The sequence below is a fragment of the Daphnia pulicaria genome, chromosome 3, assembly GCF_021234035.1.
Source record: "Daphnia pulicaria isolate SC F1-1A chromosome 3, SC_F0-13Bv2, whole genome shotgun sequence".
Classification (NCBI taxonomy): Eukaryota; Metazoa; Arthropoda; class Branchiopoda; order Diplostraca; family Daphniidae; genus Daphnia; species Daphnia pulicaria.
This window is the reverse complement of record NC_060915.1, coordinates 1336662-1355379: the sequence shown is the minus strand read 5'-3', so window position 1 is coordinate 1355379 and position 18718 is coordinate 1336662. Positions and strand designations below refer to the sequence as shown.

The 18718-nt window shown below is 37.2% G+C and overlaps 3 non-coding genes and 36 pseudogenes across 3 annotated transcripts; all 39 read right to left on the bottom strand.

Annotated features, from left to right (window-relative positions):
* Positions 1-387: 387 nt before the first annotated feature.
* Positions 388-506, bottom strand: LOC124331541 (annotated as a pseudogene).
* Positions 507-790: 284 nt separating this feature from the next.
* On the bottom strand, positions 791-909 carry LOC124331540 (annotated as a pseudogene).
* A 774-nt stretch (positions 910-1683) lies between these two features.
* Positions 1684-1802, bottom strand: LOC124334245 (annotated as a pseudogene).
* Positions 1803-2086: 284 nt separating this feature from the next.
* LOC124331539 lies at positions 2087-2205 on the bottom strand (annotated as a pseudogene).
* Positions 2206-2489: 284 nt separating this feature from the next.
* On the bottom strand, positions 2490-2608 carry LOC124334244 (annotated as a pseudogene).
* A 284-nt stretch (positions 2609-2892) lies between these two features.
* Positions 2893-3011, bottom strand: LOC124331538 (annotated as a pseudogene).
* Positions 3012-3426: 415 nt separating this feature from the next.
* LOC124331537 lies at positions 3427-3545 on the bottom strand (annotated as a pseudogene).
* Positions 3546-3959: 414 nt separating this feature from the next.
* Positions 3960-4078, bottom strand: LOC124331536 (annotated as a pseudogene).
* Positions 4079-4492: 414 nt separating this feature from the next.
* On the bottom strand, positions 4493-4611 carry LOC124331534 (annotated as a pseudogene).
* Positions 4612-4895: 284 nt separating this feature from the next.
* LOC124331533 lies at positions 4896-5014 on the bottom strand (annotated as a pseudogene).
* Positions 5015-5788: 774 nt separating this feature from the next.
* Positions 5789-5907, bottom strand: LOC124334243 (annotated as a pseudogene).
* A 284-nt stretch (positions 5908-6191) lies between these two features.
* On the bottom strand, positions 6192-6310 carry LOC124330908. Its single transcript, XR_006916840.1, has one exon. It is a non-coding gene; the product is annotated as a 5S ribosomal RNA (ribosomal RNA).
* Positions 6311-6724: 414 nt separating this feature from the next.
* LOC124335318 lies at positions 6725-6843 on the bottom strand (annotated as a pseudogene).
* A 284-nt stretch (positions 6844-7127) lies between these two features.
* Positions 7128-7246, bottom strand: LOC124331532 (annotated as a pseudogene).
* Positions 7247-7530: 284 nt separating this feature from the next.
* Positions 7531-7649, bottom strand: LOC124331531 (annotated as a pseudogene).
* Positions 7650-7933: 284 nt separating this feature from the next.
* LOC124331530 lies at positions 7934-8052 on the bottom strand (annotated as a pseudogene).
* Positions 8053-8466: 414 nt separating this feature from the next.
* Positions 8467-8585, bottom strand: LOC124335317 (annotated as a pseudogene).
* Positions 8586-8869: 284 nt separating this feature from the next.
* LOC124331529 lies at positions 8870-8988 on the bottom strand (annotated as a pseudogene).
* A 284-nt stretch (positions 8989-9272) lies between these two features.
* Positions 9273-9391, bottom strand: LOC124330795. Its single transcript, XR_006916838.1, has one exon. It is a non-coding gene; the product is annotated as a 5S ribosomal RNA (ribosomal RNA).
* Positions 9392-9805: 414 nt separating this feature from the next.
* On the bottom strand, positions 9806-9924 carry LOC124335316 (annotated as a pseudogene).
* A 284-nt stretch (positions 9925-10208) lies between these two features.
* LOC124331528 lies at positions 10209-10327 on the bottom strand (annotated as a pseudogene).
* A 284-nt stretch (positions 10328-10611) lies between these two features.
* Positions 10612-10730, bottom strand: LOC124331527 (annotated as a pseudogene).
* A 284-nt stretch (positions 10731-11014) lies between these two features.
* LOC124331526 lies at positions 11015-11133 on the bottom strand (annotated as a pseudogene).
* A 414-nt stretch (positions 11134-11547) lies between these two features.
* On the bottom strand, positions 11548-11666 carry LOC124335314 (annotated as a pseudogene).
* A 284-nt stretch (positions 11667-11950) lies between these two features.
* On the bottom strand, positions 11951-12069 carry LOC124331525 (annotated as a pseudogene).
* Positions 12070-12483: 414 nt separating this feature from the next.
* Positions 12484-12602, bottom strand: LOC124334242 (annotated as a pseudogene).
* Positions 12603-12886: 284 nt separating this feature from the next.
* Positions 12887-13005, bottom strand: LOC124331522 (annotated as a pseudogene).
* Positions 13006-13289: 284 nt separating this feature from the next.
* LOC124331521 lies at positions 13290-13408 on the bottom strand (annotated as a pseudogene).
* A 415-nt stretch (positions 13409-13823) lies between these two features.
* LOC124331520 lies at positions 13824-13942 on the bottom strand (annotated as a pseudogene).
* A 414-nt stretch (positions 13943-14356) lies between these two features.
* On the bottom strand, positions 14357-14475 carry LOC124334241 (annotated as a pseudogene).
* A 284-nt stretch (positions 14476-14759) lies between these two features.
* LOC124331519 lies at positions 14760-14878 on the bottom strand (annotated as a pseudogene).
* A 284-nt stretch (positions 14879-15162) lies between these two features.
* LOC124331518 lies at positions 15163-15281 on the bottom strand (annotated as a pseudogene).
* Positions 15282-15696: 415 nt separating this feature from the next.
* LOC124333976 lies at positions 15697-15815 on the bottom strand. The gene has a single exon (XR_006916872.1). It is a non-coding gene; the product is annotated as a 5S ribosomal RNA (ribosomal RNA).
* Positions 15816-16229: 414 nt separating this feature from the next.
* LOC124331517 lies at positions 16230-16348 on the bottom strand (annotated as a pseudogene).
* Positions 16349-16632: 284 nt separating this feature from the next.
* Positions 16633-16751, bottom strand: LOC124331516 (annotated as a pseudogene).
* A 414-nt stretch (positions 16752-17165) lies between these two features.
* Positions 17166-17284, bottom strand: LOC124331515 (annotated as a pseudogene).
* Positions 17285-17568: 284 nt separating this feature from the next.
* On the bottom strand, positions 17569-17687 carry LOC124331514 (annotated as a pseudogene).
* A 284-nt stretch (positions 17688-17971) lies between these two features.
* Positions 17972-18090, bottom strand: LOC124331513 (annotated as a pseudogene).
* A 284-nt stretch (positions 18091-18374) lies between these two features.
* On the bottom strand, positions 18375-18493 carry LOC124331511 (annotated as a pseudogene).
* Between the last annotated feature and the right edge of the window lie 225 nt (positions 18494-18718).

Here is an 18718-nt window from a genome sequence, read left to right as displayed (position 1 = left end):
GTCCCAATGGATGAATAGAAAATCACTTCAAAGTGATAGAAATGTTTTTTCATTGAATTTGGACTCGTAACCATCGCGAATAAAAAAGCGCGATAAACTTTGAAAAACTCGCAATGAAATTTATCCAGAATCATTCCTATAGATGAATTGAACCTATCTCTATGCCATTGATATTTTTGATCTACGAATTTGGACTGGTAACCATCGCGATTAAAAAACGCGATAAACTTTGAAAAACTCTCAATGGAATAGATCCAGAATCATTCTTATAGATGAATTGAACCTATCTCTAAGGCATTGAAATTTTTTATCTACGAATTTGGACTGGTAATTATCGTGATTGAAAAAAAATTTCAAGAAGTTTGTTATTGAAAACAAACTGTTCATCGCCAACGACATCCCGTATTCCCAAGCGGTCACCCTTCCAAGTACTAACGGGACTCGACGTAACTTAACTTCTGGGAGCTGACGAGACCAGGTGCGTTCTACGTGATATGGCCGTTGACATTCAAAAATGAAAATTTACCCTCCCAGTCCCAATGGATGAATAGAAAATCACTTCAAAGTGATAGAAATGTTTGTTCATTGAATTTGGACTCGTAACCATCGCGAATAAAAAAGCGCGATAAACTTTGAAAAACTCGCAATGAAATTTATCCAGAATCATTCAAATAGATGAATTGAACCTATCTCTATGCCATTGAAATTTTTTATCTAAGAATTTGGACTGGTAACCATCGTGATTGAAAAAAAATTTCAAGAAGTTTGTTATTGAAAACAAACTGTTCATCGCCAACGACATCCCGTATTCCCAAGCGGTCACCCTTCCAAGTACTAACGGGACTCGACGTAACTTAACTTCTGGGAGCTGACGAGACCAGGTGCGTTCTACGTGATATGGCCGTTGACATTCAAAAATGAAAATTTACCCTCCCAGTCCCAATGGATGAATAGAAAATCACTTCAAAGTGATAGAAATGTTTGTTCATTGAATTTGGACTCGTAACCATCGCGAATAAAAAAGCGCGATAAACTTTGAAAAACTCGCAATGAAATTTATCCAGAATCATTCCTATAGATGAATTGAACCTATCTCTATGCCATTGATATTTTTGATCTACGAATTTGGACTGGTAACCATCGTGATTGAAAAAAAATTTCAAGAAGTTTGTTATTGAAAACAAACTGTTCATCGCCAACGACATCCCGTATTCCCAAGCGGTCACCCTTCCAAGTACTAACGGGGTTCTACGTGATATGGCCGTTGACATTCAAAAATGAAAATTTACCCTCCCAGTCCCAATGGATGAATAGAAAATCACTTCAAAGTGATAGAAATGTTTTTTCATTGAATTTGGACTCGTAACCATCGCGAATAAAAAAGCGCGATAAACTTTGAAAAACTCGCAATGAAATTTATCCAGAATCATTCCTATAGATGAATTGAACCTATCTCTATGCCATTGATATTTTTGATCTACGAATTTGGACTGGTAACCATCGCGATTAAAAAACGCGATAAACTTTGAAAAACTCTCAATGGAATTGATCCAGAATCATTCTTATAGATGAATTGAACCTATCTCTAAGGCATTGAAATTTTTTATCTACGAATTTGGACTGGTAATTATCGTGATTGAAAAAAAATTTCAAGAAGTTTGTTATTGAAAACAAACTGTTCATCGCCAACGACATCCCGTATTCCCAAGCGGTCACCCTTCCAAGTACTAACGGGACTCGACGTAACTTAACTTCTGGGAGCTGACGAAACCAGGTGCGTTCTACGTGATATGGCCGTTGACATTCAAAAATGAAAATTTACCCTCCCAGTCCCAATGGATGAATAGAAAATCACTTCAAAGTGATAGAAATGTTTGTTCATTGAATTTGGACTCGTAACCATCGCGAATAAAAAAGCGCGATAAACTTTGAAAAACTCGCAATGAAATTTATCCAGAATCATTCAAATAGATGAATTGAACCTATCTCTATGCCATTGAAATTTTTTATCTAAGAATTTGGACTGGTAACCATCGTGATTGAAAAAAAATTTCAAGAAGTTTGTTATTGAAAACAAACTGTTCATCGCCAACGACATCCCGTATTCCCAAGCGGTCACCCTTCCAAGTACTAACGGGACTCGACGTAACTTAACTTCTGGGAGCTGACGAGACCAGGTGCGTTCTACGTGATATGGCCGTTGACATTCAAACATGAAAATTTACCCTCCCAGTCCCAATGGATGAATAGAAAATCACTTCAAAGTGATAGAAATGTTTGTTCATTGAATTTGGACTCGTAACCATCGCGAATAAAAAAGCGCGATAAACTTTGAAAAACTCGCAATGAAATTTATCCAGAATCATTCAAATAGATGAATTGAACCTATCTCTATGCCATTGAAATTTTTTATCTAAGAATTTGGACTGGTAACCATCGTGATTGAAAAAAAATTTCAAGAAGTTTGTTATTGAAAACAAACTGTTCATCGCCAACGACATCCCGTATTCCCAAGCGGTCACCCTTCCAAGTACTAACGGGACTCGACGTAACTTAACTTCTGGGAGCTGACGAAACCAGGTGCGTTCTACGTGATATGGCCGTTGACATTCAAAAATGAAAATTTACCCTCCCAGTCCCAATGGATGAATAGAAAATCACTTCAAAGTGATAGAAATGTTTGTTCATTGAATTTGGACTCGTAACCATCGCGAATAAAAAAGCGCGATAAACTTTGAAAAACTCGCAATGAAATTTATCCAGAATCATTCAAATAGATGAATTGAACCTATCTCTATGCCATTGAAATTTTTTATCTAAGAATTTGGACTGGTAACCATCGTGATTGAAAAAAAATTTCAAGAAGTTTGTTATTGAAAACAAACTGTTCATCGCCAACGACATCCCGTATTCCCAAGCGGTCACCCTTCCAAGTACTAACGGGACTCGACGTAACTTAACTTCTGGGAGCTGACGAGACCAGGTGCGTTCTACGTGATATGGCCGTTGACATTCAAACATGAAAATTTACCCTCCCAGTCCCAATGGATGAATAGAAAATCACTTCAAAGTGATAGAAATGTTTGTTCATTGAATTTGGACTCGTAACCATCGCGAATAAAAAAGCGCGATAAACTTTGAAAAACTCGCAATGAAATTTATCCAGAATCATTCCTATAGATGAATTGAACCTATCTCTATGCCATTGATATTTTTGATCTACGAATTTGGACTGGTAACCATCGCGAATAAAAAAGCGCGATAAACTTTGAAAAACTCGCAATGAAATTTATCCAGAATCATTCAAATAGATGAATTGAACCTATCTCTATGCCATTGAAATTTTTTATCTACGAATTTGGACTGGTAATTATCGTGATTGAAAAAAAATTTCAAGAAGTTTGTTATTGAAAACAAACTGTTCATCGCCAACGACATCCCGTATTCCCAAGCGGTCACCCTTCCAAGTACTAACGGGACTCGACGTAACTTAACTTCTGGGAGCTGACGAGACCAGGTGCGTTCTACGTGATATGGCCGTTGACATTCAAAAATGAAAATTTACCCTCCCAGTCCCAATGGATGAATAGAAAATCACTTCAAAGTGATAGAAATGTTTTTTCATTGAATTTGGACTCGTAACCATCGCGAATAAAAAAGCGCGATAAACTTTGAAAAACTCGCAATGAAATTTATCCAGAATCATTCCTATAGATGAATTGAACCTATCTCTATGCCATTGATATTTTTGATCTACGAATTTGCACTGGTAACCATCGCGATTAAAAAACGCGATAAACTTTGAAAAACTCTCAATGGAATTGATCCAGAATCATTCTTATAGATGAATTGAACCTATCTCTAAGGCATTGAAATTTTTTATCTACGAATTTGGACTGGTAACCATCGTGATTGAAAAAAAATTTCAAGAAGTTTGTTATTGAAAACAAACTGTTCATCGCCAACGACATCCCGTATTCCCAAGCGGTCACCCTTCCAAGTACTAACGGGACTCGACGTAACTTAACTTCTGGGAGCTGACGAGACCAGGTGCGTTCTACGTGATATGGCCGTTGACATTCAAAAATGAAAATTTACCCTCCCAGTCCCAATGGATGAATAGAAAATCACTTCAAAGTGATAGAAATGTTTTTTCATTGAATTTGGACTCGTAACCATCGCGAATAAAAAAGCGCGATAAACTTTGAAAAACTCGCAATGAAATTTATCCAGAATCATTCCTATAGATGAATTGAACCTATCTCTATGCCATTGATATTTTTGATCTACGAATTTGGACTGGTAACCATCGCGATTAAAAAACGCGATAAACTTTGAAAAACTCTCAATGGAATAGATCCAGAATCATTCTTATAGATGAATTGAACCTATCTCTAAGGCATTGAAATTTTTTATCTACGAATTTGGACTGGTAATTATCGTGATTGAAAAAAAATTTCAAGAAGTTTGTTATTGAAAACAAACTGTTCATCGCCAACGACATCCCGTATTCCCAAGCGGTCACCCTTCCAAGTACTAACGGGACTCGACGTAACTTAACTTCTGGGAGCTGACGAGACCAGGTGCGTTCTACGTGATATGGCCGTTGACATTCAAAAATGAAAATTTACCCTCCCAGTCCCAATGGATGAATAGAAAATCACTTCAAAGTGATAGAAATGTTTGTTCATTGAATTTGGACTCGTAACCATCGCGAATAAAAAAGCGCGATAAACTTTGAAAAACTCGCAATGAAATTTATCCAGAATCATTCAAATAGATGAATTGAACCTATCTCTATGCCATTGAAATTTTTTATCTAAGAATTTGGACTGGTAACCATCGTGATTGAAAAAAAATTTCAAGAAGTTTGTTATTGAAAACAAACTGTTCATCGCCAACGACATCCCGTATTCCCAAGCGGTCACCCTTCCAAGTACTAACGGGACTCGACGTAACTTAACTTCTGGGAGCTGACGAGACCAGGTGCGTTCTACGTGATATGGCCGTTGACATTCAAAAATGAAAATTTACCCTCCCAGTCCCAATGGATGAATAGAAAATCACTTCAAAGTGATAGAAATGTTTGTTCATTGAATTTGGACTCGTAACCATCGCGAATAAAAAAGCGCGATAAACTTTGAAAAACTCGCAATGAAATTTATCCAGAATCATTCCTATAGATGAATTGAACCTATCTCTATGCCATTGATATTTTTGATCTACGAATTTGGACTGGTAACCATCGTGATTGAAAAAAAATTTCAAGAAGTTTGTTATTGAAAACAAACTGTTCATCGCCAACGACATCCCGTATTCCCAAGCGGTCACCCTTCCAAGTACTAACGGGGTTCTACGTGATATGGCCGTTGACATTCAAAAATGAAAATTTACCCTCCCAGTCCCAATGGATGAATAGAAAATCACTTCAAAGTGATAGAAATGTTTTTTCATTGAATTTGGACTCGTAACCATCGCGAATAAAAAAGCGCGATAAACTTTGAAAAACTCGCAATGAAATTTATCCAGAATCATTCCTATAGATGAATTGAACCTATCTCTATGCCATTGATATTTTTGATCTACGAATTTGGACTGGTAACCATCGCGATTAAAAAACGCGATAAACTTTGAAAAACTCTCAATGGAATTGATCCAGAATCATTCTTATAGATGAATTGAACCTATCTCTAAGGCATTGAAATTTTTTATCTACGAATTTGGACTGGTAATTATCGTGATTGAAAAAAAATTTCAAGAAGTTTGTTATTGAAAACAAACTGTTCATCGCCAACGACATCCCGTATTCCCAAGCGGTCACCCTTCCAAGTACTAACGGGACTCGACGTAACTTAACTTCTGGGAGCTGACGAAACCAGGTGCGTTCTACGTGATATGGCCGTTGACATTCAAAAATGAAAATTTACCCTCCCAGTCCCAATGGATGAATAGAAAATCACTTCAAAGTGATAGAAATGTTTGTTCATTGAATTTGGACTCGTAACCATCGCGAATAAAAAAGCGCGATAAACTTTGAAAAACTCGCAATGAAATTTATCCAGAATCATTCAAATAGATGAATTGAACCTATCTCTATGCCATTGAAATTTTTTATCTAAGAATTTGGACTGGTAACCATCGTGATTGAAAAAAAATTTCAAGAAGTTTGTTATTGAAAACAAACTGTTCATCGCCAACGACATCCCGTATTCCCAAGCGGTCACCCTTCCAAGTACTAACGTGACTCGACGTAACTTAACTTCTGGGAGCTGACGAGACCAGGTGCGTTCTACGTGATATGGCCGTTGACATTCAAACATGAAAATTTACCCTCCCAGTCCCAATGGATGAATAGAAAATCACTTCAAAGTGATAGAAATGTTTTTTCATTGAATTTGGACTCGTAACCATCGCGAATAAAAAAGCGCGATAAACTTTGAAAAACTCGCAATGAAATTTATCCAGAATCATTCCTATAGATGAATTGAACCTATCTCTATGCCATTGATATTTTTGATCTACGAATTTGGACTGGTAACCATCGCGATTAAAAAACGCGATAAACTTTGAAAAACTCTCAATGGAATTGATCCAGAATCATTCTTATAGATGAATTGAACCTATCTCTAAGGCATTGAAATTTTTTATCTACGAATTTGGACTGGTAACCATCGTGACTGAAAAAAAATTTCAAGAAGTTTGTTATTGAAAACAAACTGTTCATCGCCAACGACATCCCGTATTCCCAAGCGGTCACCCTTCCAAGTACTAACGGGACTCGACGTAACTAAACTTCTGGGAGCTGACGAGACCAGGTGCGTTCTACGTGATATGGCCGTTGACATTCAAAAATGAAAATTTACCCTCCCAGTCCCAATGGATGAATAGAAAATCACTTCAAAGTGATAGAAATGTTTGTTCATTGAATTTGGACTCGTAACCATCGCGAATAAAAAAGCGCGATAAACTTTGAAAAACTCGCAATGAAATTTATCCAGAATCATTCAAATAGATGAATTGAACCTATCTCTATGCCATTGAAATTTTTTATCTAAGAATTTGGACTGGTAACCATCGTGATTGAAAAAAAATTTCAAGAAGTTTGTTATTGAAAACAAACTGTTCATCGCCAACGACATCCCGTATTCCCAAGCGGTCACCCTTCCAAGTACTAACGGGACTCGACGTAACTTAACTTCTGGGAGCTGACGAGACCAGGTGCGTTCTACGTGATATGGCCGTTGACATTCAAACATGAAAATTTACCCTCCCAGTCCCAATGGATGAATAGAAAATCACTTCAAAGTGATAGAAATGTTTTTTCATTGAATTTGGACTCGTAACCATCGCGAATAAAAAAGCGCGATAAACTTTGAAAAACTCGCAATGAAATTTATCCAGAATCATTCAAATAGATGAATTGAACCTATCTCTAAGGCATTGAAATTTTTTATCTACGAATTTGGACTGGTAACCATCGTGACTGAAAAAAAATTTCAAGAAGTTTGTTATTGAAAACAAACTGTTCATCGCCAACGACATCCCGTATTCCCAAGCGGTCACCCTTCCAAGTACTAACGGGACTCGACGTAACTTAACTTCTGGGAGCTGACGAGACCAGGTGCGTTCTACGTGATATGGCCGTTGACATTCAAAAATGAAAATTTACCCTCCCAGTCCCAATGGATGAATAGAAAATCACTTCAAAGTGATAGAAATGTTTGTTCATTGAATTTGGACTCGTAACCATCGCGAATAAAAAAGCGCGATAAACTTTGAAAAACTCGCAATGAAATTTATCCAGAATCATTCAAATAGATGAATTGAACCTATCTCTATGCCATTGAAATTTTTTATCTAAGAATTTGGACTGGTAACCATCGTGATTGAAAAAAAATTTCAAGAAGTTTGTTATTGAAAACAAACTGTTCATCGCCAACGACATCCCGTATTCCCAAGCGGTCACCCTTCCAAGTACTAACGGGACTCGACGTAACTTAACTTCTGGGAGCTGACGAGACCAGGTGCGTTCTACGTGATATGGCCGTTGACATTCAAACATGAAAATTTACCCTCCCAGTCCCAATGGATGAATAGAAAATCACTTCAAAGTGATAGAAATGTTTTTTCATTGAATTTGGACTCGTAACCATCGCGAATAAAAAAGCGCGATAAACTTTGAAAAACTCGCAATGAAATTTATCCAGAATCATTCCTATAGATGAATTGAACCTATCTCTATGCCATTGATATTTTTGATCTACGAATTTGGACTGGTAACCATCGCGATTAAAAAACGCGATAAACTTTGAAAAACTCTCAATGGAATTGATCCAGAATCATTCTTATAGATGAATTGAACCTATCTCTAAGGCATTGAAATTTTTTATCTACGAATTTGGACTGGTAACCATCGTGACTGAAAAAAAATTTCAAGAAGTTTGTTATTGAAAACAAACTGTTCATCGCCAACGACATCCCGTATTCCCAAGCGGTCACCCTTCCAAGTACTAACGGGACTCGACGTAACTAAACTTCTGGGAGCTGACGAGACCAGGTGCGTTCTACGTGATATGGCCGTTGACATTCAAAAATGAAAATTTACCCTCCCAGTCCCAATGGATGAATAGAAAATCACTTCAAAGTGATAGAAATGTTTGTTCATTGAATTTGGACTCGTAACCATCGCGAATAAAAAAGCGCGATAAACTTTGAAAAACTCGCAATGAAATTTATCCAGAATCATTCAAATAGATGAATTGAACCTATCTCTATGCCATTGAAATTTTTTATCTAAGAATTTGGACTGGTAACCATCGTGATTGAAAAAAAATTTCAAGAAGTTTGTTATTGAAAACAAACTGTTCATCGCCAACGACATCCCGTATTCCCAAGCGGTCACCCTTCCAAGTACTAACGGGACTCGACGTAACTTAACTTCTGGGAGCTGACGAGACCAGGTGCGTTCTACGTGATATGGCCGTTGACATTCAAAAATGAAAATTTACCCTCCCAGTCCCAATGGATGAATAGAAAATCACTTCAAAGTGATAGAAATGTTTTTTCATTGAATTTGGACTCGTAACCATCGCGAATAAAAAAGCGCGATAAACTTTGAAAAACTCGCAATGAAATTTATCCAGAATCATTCAAATAGATGAATTGAACCTATCTCTATGCCATTGAAATTTTTTATCTAAGAATTTGGACTGGTAACCATCGTGATTGAAAAAAAATTTCAAGAAGTTTGTTATTGAAAACAAACTGTTCATCGCCAACGACATCCCGTATTCCCAAGCGGTCACCCTTCCAAGTACTAACGTGACTCGACGTAACTTAACTTCTGGGAGCTGACGAGACCAGGTGCGTTCTACGTGATATGGCCGTTGACATTCAAACATGAAAATTTACCCTCCCAGTCCCAATGGATGAATAGAAAATCACTTCAAAGTGATAGAAATGTTTTTTCATTGAATTTGGACTCGTAACCATCGCGAATAAAAAAGCGCGATAAACTTTGAAAAACTCGCAATGAAATTTATCCAGAATCATTCCTATAGATGAATTGAACCTATCTCTATGCCATTGATATTTTTGATCTACGAATTTGGACTGGTAACCATCGCGATTAAAAAACGCGATAAACTTTGAAAAACTCTCAATGGAATTGATCCAGAATCATTCTTATAGATGAATTGAACCTATCTCTAAGGCATTGAAATTTTTTATCTACGAATTTGGACTGGTAACCATCGTGACTGAAAAAAAATTTCAAGAAGTTTGTTATTGAAAACAAACTGTTCATCGCCAACGACATCCCGTATTCCCAAGCGGTCACCCTTCCAAGTACTAACGGGACTCGACGTAACTAAACTTCTGGGAGCTGACGAGACCAGGTGCGTTCTACGTGATATGGCCGTTGACATTCAAAAATGAAAATTTACCCTCCCAGTCCCAATGGATGAATAGAAAATCACTTCAAAGTGATAGAAATGTTTGTTCATTGAATTTGGACTCGTAACCATCGCGAATAAAAAAGCGCGATAAACTTTGAAAAACTCGCAATGAAATTTATCCAGAATCATTCAAATAGATGAATTGAACCTATCTCTATGCCATTGAAATTTTTTATCTAAGAATTTGGACTGGTAACCATCGTGATTGAAAAAAAATTTCAAGAAGTTTGTTATTGAAAACAAACTGTTCATCGCCAACGACATCCCGTATTCCCAAGCGGTCACCCTTCCAAGTACTAACGGGACTCGACGTAACTTAACTTCTGGGAGCTGACGAGACCAGGTGCGTTCTACGTGATATGGCCGTTGACATTCAAACATGAAAATTTACCCTCCCAGTCCCAATGGATGAATAGAAAATCACTTCAAAGTGATAGAAATGTTTTTTCATTGAATTTGGACTCGTAACCATCGCGAATAAAAAAGCGCGATAAACTTTGAAAAACTCGCAATGAAATTTATCCAGAATCATTCAAATAGATGAATTGAACCTATCTCTAAGGCATTGAAATTTTTTATCTACGAATTTGGACTGGTAACCATCGTGACTGAAAAAAAATTTCAAGAAGTTTGTTATTGAAAACAAACTGTTCATCGCCAACGACATCCCGTATTCCCAAGCGGTCACCCTTCCAAGTACTAACGGGACTCGACGTAACTTAACTTCTGGGAGCTGACGAGACCAGGTGCGTTCTACGTGATATGGCCGTTGACATTCAAAAATGAAAATTTACCCTCCCAGTCCCAATGGATGAATAGAAAATCACTTCAAAGTGATAGAAATGTTTGTTCATTGAATTTGGACTCGTAACCATCGCGAATAAAAAAGCGCGATAAACTTTGAAAAACTCGCAATGAAATTTATCCAGAATCATTCAAATAGATGAATTGAACCTATCTCTATGCCATTGAAATTTTTTATCTAAGAATTTGGACTGGTAACCATCGTGATTGAAAAAAAATTTCAAGAAGTTTGTTATTGAAAACAAACTGTTCATCGCCAACGACATCCCGTATTCCCAAGCGGTCACCCTTCCAAGTACTAACGGGACTCGACGTAACTTAACTTCTGGGAGCTGACGAGACCAGGTGCGTTCTACGTGATATGGCCGTTGACATTCAAACATGAAAATTTACCCTCCCAGTCCCAATGGATGAATAGAAAATCACTTCAAAGTGATAGAAATGTTTTTTCATTGAATTTGGACTCGTAACCATCGCGAATAAAAAAGCGCGATAAACTTTGAAAAACTCGCAATGAAATTTATCCAGAATCATTCCTATAGATGAATTGAACCTATCTCTATGCCATTGATATTTTTGATCTACGAATTTGGACTGGTAACCATCGCGATTAAAAAACGCGATAAACTTTGAAAAACTCTCAATGGAATTGATCCAGAATCATTCTTATAGATGAATTGAACCTATCTCTAAGGCATTGAAATTTTTTATCTACGAATTTGGACTGGTAACCATCGTGACTGAAAAAAAATTTCAAGAAGTTTGTTATTGAAAACAAACTGTTCATCGCCAACGACATCCCGTATTCCCAAGCGGTCACCCTTCCAAGTACTAACGGGACTCGACGTAACTAAACTTCTGGGAGCTGACGAGACCAGGTGCGTTCTACGTGATATGGCCGTTGACATTCAAAAATGAAAATTTACCCTCCCAGTCCCAATGGATGAATAGAAAATCACTTCAAAGTGATAGAAATGTTTGTTCATTGAATTTGGACTCGTAACCATCGCGAATAAAAAAGCGCGATAAACTTTGAAAAACTCGCAATGAAATTTATCCAGAATCATTCAAATAGATGAATTGAACCTATCTCTATGCCATTGAAATTTTTTATCTAAGAATTTGGACTGGTAACCATCGTGATTGAAAAAAAATTTCAAGAAGTTTGTTATTGAAAACAAACTGTTCATCGCCAACGACATCCCGTATTCCCAAGCGGTCACCCTTCCAAGTACTAACGGGACTCGACGTAACTTAACTTCTGGGAGCTGACGAGACCAGGTGCGTTCTACGTGATATGGCCGTTGACATTCAAAAATGAAAATTTACCCTCCCAGTCCCAATGGATGAATAGAAAATCACTTCAAAGTGATAGAAATGTTTTTTCATTGAATTTGGACTCGTAACCATCGCGAATAAAAAAGCGCGATAAACTTTGAAAAACTCGCAATGAAATTTATCCAGAATCATTCCTATAGATGAATTGAACCTATCTCTATGCCATTGATATTTTTGATCTACGAATTTGGACTGGTAACCATCGCGATTAAAAAACGCGATAAACTTTGAAAAACTCTCAATGGAATTGATCCAGAATCATTCTTATAGATGAATTGAACCTATCTCTAAGGCATTGAAATTTTTTATCTACGAATTTGGACTGGTAATTATCGTGATTGAAAAAAAATTTCAAGAAGTTTGTTATTGAAAACAAACTGTTCATCGCCAACGACATCCCGTATTCCCAAGCGGTCACCCTTCCAAGTACTAACGGGACTCGACGTAACTTAACTTCTGGGAGCTGACGAAACCAGGTGCGTTCTACGTGATATGGCCGTTGACATTCAAAAATGAAAATTTACCCTCCGAGTCCCAATGGATGAATAGAAAATCACTTCAAAGTGATAGAAATGTTTGTTCATTGAATTTGGACTCGTAACCATCGCGAATAAAAAAGCGCGATAAACTTTGAAAAACTCGCAATGAAATTTATCCAGAATCATTCAAATAGATGAATTGAACCTATCTCTATGCCATTGAAATTTTTTATCTAAGAATTTGGACTGGTAACCATCGTGATTGAAAAAAAATTTCAAGAAGTTTGTTATTGAAAACAAACTGTTCATCGCCAACGACATCCCGTATTCCCAAGCGGTCACCCTTCCAAGTACTAACGGGACTCGACGTAACTTAACTTCTGGGAGCTGACGAGACCAGGTGCGTTCTACGTGATATGGCCGTTGACATTCAAAAATGAAAATTTACCCTCCCAGTCCCAATGGATGAATAGAAAATCACTTCAAAGTGATAGAAATGTTTGTTCATTGAATTTGGACTCGTAACCATCGCGAATAAAAAAGCGCGATAAACTTTGAAAAACTCGCAATGAAATTTATCCAGAATCATTCAAATAGATGAATTGAACCTATCTCTATGCCATTGAAATTTTTTATCTAAGAATTTGGACTGGTAACCATCGTGATTGAAAAAAAATTTCAAGAAGTTTGTTATTGAAAACAAACTGTTCATCGCCAACGACATCCCGTATTCCCAAGCGGTCACCCTTCCAAGTACTAACGGGACTCGACGTAACTTAACTTCTGGGAGCTGACGAGACCAGGTGCGTTCTACGTGATATGGCCGTTGACATTCAAACATGAAAATTTACCCTCCCAGTCCCAATGGATGAATAGAAAATCACTTCAAAGTGATAGAAATGTTTTTTCATTGAATTTGGACTCGTAACCATCGCGAATAAAAAAGCGCGATAAACTTTGAAAAACTCGCAATGAAATTTATCCAGAATCATTCCTATAGATGAATTGAACCTATCTCTATGCCATTGATATTTTTGATCTACGAATTTGGACTGGTAACCATCGCGATTAAAAAAGCGCGATAAACTTTGAAAAACTCGCAATGAAATTTATCCAGAATCATTCAAATAGATGAATTGAACCTATCTCTATGCCATTGAAATTTTTTATCTAAGAATTTGGACTGGTAACCATCGTGATTGAAAAAAAATTTCAAGAAGTTTGTTATTGAAAACAAACTGTTCATCGCCAACGACATCCCGTATTCCCAAGCGGTCACCCTTCCAAGTACTAACGGGACTCGACGTAACTTAACTTCTGGGAGCTGACGAGACCAGGTGCGTTCTACGTGATATGGCCGTTGACATTCAAAAATGAAAATTTACCCTCCCAGTCCCAATGGATGAATAGAAAATCACTTCAAAGTGATAGAAATGTTTTTTCATTGAATTTGGACTCGTAACCATCGCGAATAAAAAAGCGCGATAAACTTTGAAAAACTCGCAATGAAATTTATCCAGAATCATTCCTATAGATGAATTGAACCTATCTCTATGCCATTGATATTTTTGATCTACGAATTTGGACTGGTAACCATCGCGATTAAAAAACGCGATAAACTTTGAAAAACTCTCAATGGAATTGATCCAGAATCATTCTTATAGATGAATTGAACCTATCTCTAAGGCATTGAAATTTTTTATCTACGAATTTGGACTGGTAATTATCGTGATTGAAAAAAAATTTCAAGAAGTTTGTTATTGAAAACAAACTGTTCATCGCCAACGACATCCCGTATTCCCAAGCGGTCACCCTTCCAAGTACTAACGGGACTCGACGTAACTTAACTTCTGGGAGCTGACGAAACCAGGTGCGTTCTACGTGATATGGCCGTTGACATTCAAAAATGAAAATTTACCCTCCGAGTCCCAATGGATGAATAGAAAATCACTTCAAAGTGATAGAAATGTTTGTTCATTGAATTTGGACTCGTAACCATCGCGAATAAAAAAGCGCGATAAACTTTGAAAAACTCGCAATGAAATTTATCCAGAATCATTCAAATAGATGAATTGAACCTATCTCTATGCCATTGAAATTTTTTATCTAAGAATTTGGACTGGTAACCATCGTGATTGAAAAAAAATTTCAAGAAGTTTGTTATTGAAAACAAACTGTTCATCGCCAACGACATCCCGTATTCCCAAGCGGTCACCCTTCCAAGTACTAACGGGACTCGACGTAACTTAACTTCTGGGAGCTGACGAGACCAGGTGCGTTCTACGTGATATGGCCGTTGACATTCAAAAATGAAAATTTACCCTCCCAGTCCCAATGGATGAATAGAAAATCACTTCAAAGTGATAGAAATGTTTGTTCATTGAATTTGGACTCGTAACCATCGCGAATAAAAAAGCGCGATAAACTTTGAAAAACTCGCAATGAAATTTATCCAGAATCATTCAAATAGATGAATTGAACCTATCTCTATGCCATTGAAATTTTTTATCTAAGAATTTGGACTGGTAACCATCGTGATTGAAAAAAAATTTCAAGAAGTTTGTTATTGAAAACAAACTGTTCATCGCCAACGACATCCCGTATTCCCAAGCGGTCACCCTTCCAAGTACTAACGGGACTCGACGTAACTTAACTTCTGGGAGCTGACGAGACCAGGTGCGTTCTACGTGATATGGCCGTTGACATTCAAACATGAAAATTTACCCTCCCAGTCCCAATGGATGAATAGAAAATCACTTCAAAGTGATAGAAATGTTTTTTCATTGAATTTGGACTCGTAACCATCGCGAATAAAAAAGCGCGATAAACTTTGAAAAACTCGCAATGAAATTTATCCAGAATCATTCCTATAGATGAATTGAACCTATCTCTATGCCATTGATATTTTTGATCTACGAATTTGGACTGGTAACCATCGCGATTAAAAAAGCGCGATAAACTTTGAAAAACTCGCAATGAAATTTATCCAGAATCATTCAAATAGATGAATTGAACCTATCTCTATGCCATTGAAATTTTTTATCTAAGAATTTGGACTGGTAACCATCGTGATTGAAAAAAAATTTCAAGAAGTTTGTTATTGAAAACAAACTGTTCATCGCCAACGACATCCCGTATTCCCAAGCGGTCACCCTTCCAAGTACTAACGGGACTCGACGTAGCTTAACTTCTGGGAGCTGACGAGACCAGGTGCGTTCTACGTGATATGGCCGTTGACATTCAAAAATGAAAATTTACCCTCCCAGTCCCAATGGATGAATAGAAAATCACTTCAAAGTGATAGAAATGTTTTTTCATTGAATTTGGACTCGTAACCATCGCGAATAAAAAAGCGCGATAAACTTTGAAAAACTCGCAATGAAATTTATCCAGAATCATTCCTATAGATGAATTGAACCTATCTCTATGCCATTGATATTTTTGATCTACGAATTTGGACTGGTAACCATCGCGATTAAAAAACGCGATAAACTTTGAAAAACTCTCAATGGAATTGATCCAGAATCATTCTTATAGATGAATTGAACCTATCTCTAAGGCATTGAAATTTTTTATCTACGAATTTGGACTGGTAACCATCGTGACTGAAAAAAAATTTCAAGAAGTTTGTTATTGAAAACAAACTGTTCATCGCCAACGACATCCCGTATTCCCAAGCGGTCACCCTTCCAAGTACTAACGGGACTCGACGTAACTTAACTTCTGGGAGCTGACGAGACCAGGTGCGTTCTACGTGATATGGCCGTTGACATTCAAAAATGAAAATTTACCCTCCCAGTCCCAATGGATGAATAGAAAATCACTTCAAAGTGATAGAAATGTTTGTTCATTGAATTTGGACTCGTAACCATCGCGAATAAAAAAGCGCGATAAACTTTGAAAAACTCGCAATGAAATTTATCCAGAATCATTCAAATAGATGAATTGAACCTATCTCTATGCCATTGAAATTTTTTATCTAAGAATTTGGACTGGTAACCATCGTGATTGAAAAAAAATTTCAAGAAGTTTGTTATTGAAAACAAACTGTTCATCGCCAACGACATCCCGTATTCCCAAGCGGTCACCCTTCCAAGTACTAACGGGACTCGACGTAACTTAACTTCTGGGAGCTGACGAGACCAGGTGCGTTCTACGTGATATGGCCGTTGACATTCAAAAATGAAAATTTACCCTCCCAGTCCCAATGGATGAATAGAAAATCACTTCAAAGTGATAGAAATGTTTTTTCATTGAATTTGGACTCGTAACCATCGCGAATAAAAAAGCGCGATAAACTTTGAAAAACTCGCAATGAAATTTATCCAGAATCATTCCTATAGATGAATTGAACCTATCTCTATGCCATTGATATTTTTGATCTACGAATTTGGACTGGTAACCATCGCGATTAAAAAACGCGATAAACTTTGAAAAACTCTCAATGGAATTGATCCAGAATCATTCTTATAGATGAATTGAACCTATCTCTAAGGCATTGAAATTTTTTATCTACGAATTTGGACTGGTAACCATCGTGACTGAAAAAAAATTTCAAGAAGTTTGTTATTGAAAACAAACTGTTCATCGCCAACGACATCCCGTATTCCCAAGCGGTCACCCTTCCAAGTACTAACGGGACTCGACGTAACTTAACTTCTGGGAGCTGACGAGACCAGGTGCGTTCTACGTGATATGGCCGTTGACATTCAAAAATGAAAATTTACCCTCCCAGTCCCAATGGATGAATAGAAAATCACTTCAAAGTGATAGAAATGTTTGTTCATTGAATTTGGACTCGTAACCATCGCGAATAAAAAAGCGCGATAAACTTTGAAAAACTCGCAATGAAATTTATCCAGAATCATTCAAATAGATGAATTGAACCTATCTCTAAGGCATTGAAATTTTTTATCTACGAATTTGGACTGGTAACCATCGTGACTGAAAAAAAATTTCAAGAAGTTTGTTATTGAAAACAAACTGTTCATCGCCAACGACATCCCGTATTCCCAAGCGGTCACCCTTCCAAGTACTAACGGGACTCGACGTAACTTAACTTCTGGGAGCTGACGAGACCAGGTGCGTTCTACGTGATATGGCCGTTGACATTCAAAAATGAAAATTTACCCTCCCAGTCCCAATGGATGAATAGAAAATCACTTCAAAGTGATAGAAATGTTTGTTCATTGAATTTGGACTCGTAACCATCGCGAATAAAAAAGCGCGATAAACTTTGAAAAACTCGCAATGAAATTTATCCAGAATCATTCAAATAGATGAATTGAACCTATCTCTATGCCATTGAAATTTTTTATCTAAGAATTTGGACTGGTAACCATCGTGATTGAAAAAAAATTTCAAGAAGTTTGTTATTGAAAACAAACTGTTCATCGCCAACGACATCCCGTATTCCCAAGCGGTCACCCTTCCAAGTACTAACGGGACTCGACGTAACTTAACTTCTGGGAGCTGACGAGACCAGGTGCGTTCTACGTGATATGGCCGTTGACATTCAAACATGAAAATTTACCCTCCCAGTCCCAATGGATGAATAGAAAATCACTTCAAAGTGATAGAAATGTTTGTTCATTGAATTTGGACTCGTAACCATCGCGAATAAAAAAGCGCGATAAACTTTGAAAAACTCGCAATGAAATTTATCCAGAATCATTCAAATAGATGAATTGAACCTATCTCTAAGGCATTGAAATTTTTTATCTACGAATTTGGACTGGTAACCATCGTGACTGAAAAAAAATTTCAAGAAGTTTGTTATTGAAAACAAACTGTTCATCGCCAACGACATCCCGTATTCCCAAGCGGTCACCCTTCCAAGTACTAACGGGACTCGACGTAACTTAACTTCTGGGAGCTGACGAGACCAGGTGCGTTCTACGTGATATGGCCGTTGACATTCAAAAATGAAAATTTACCCTCCCAGTCCCAATGGATGAATAGAAAATCACTTCAAAGTGATAGAAATGTTTGTTCATTGAATTTGGACTCGTAACCATCGCGAATAAAAAAGCGCGATAAACTTTGAAAAACTCGCAATGAAATTTATCCAGAATCATTCAAATAGATGAATTGAACCTATCTCTATGCCATTGAAATTTTTTATCTAAGAATTTGGACTGG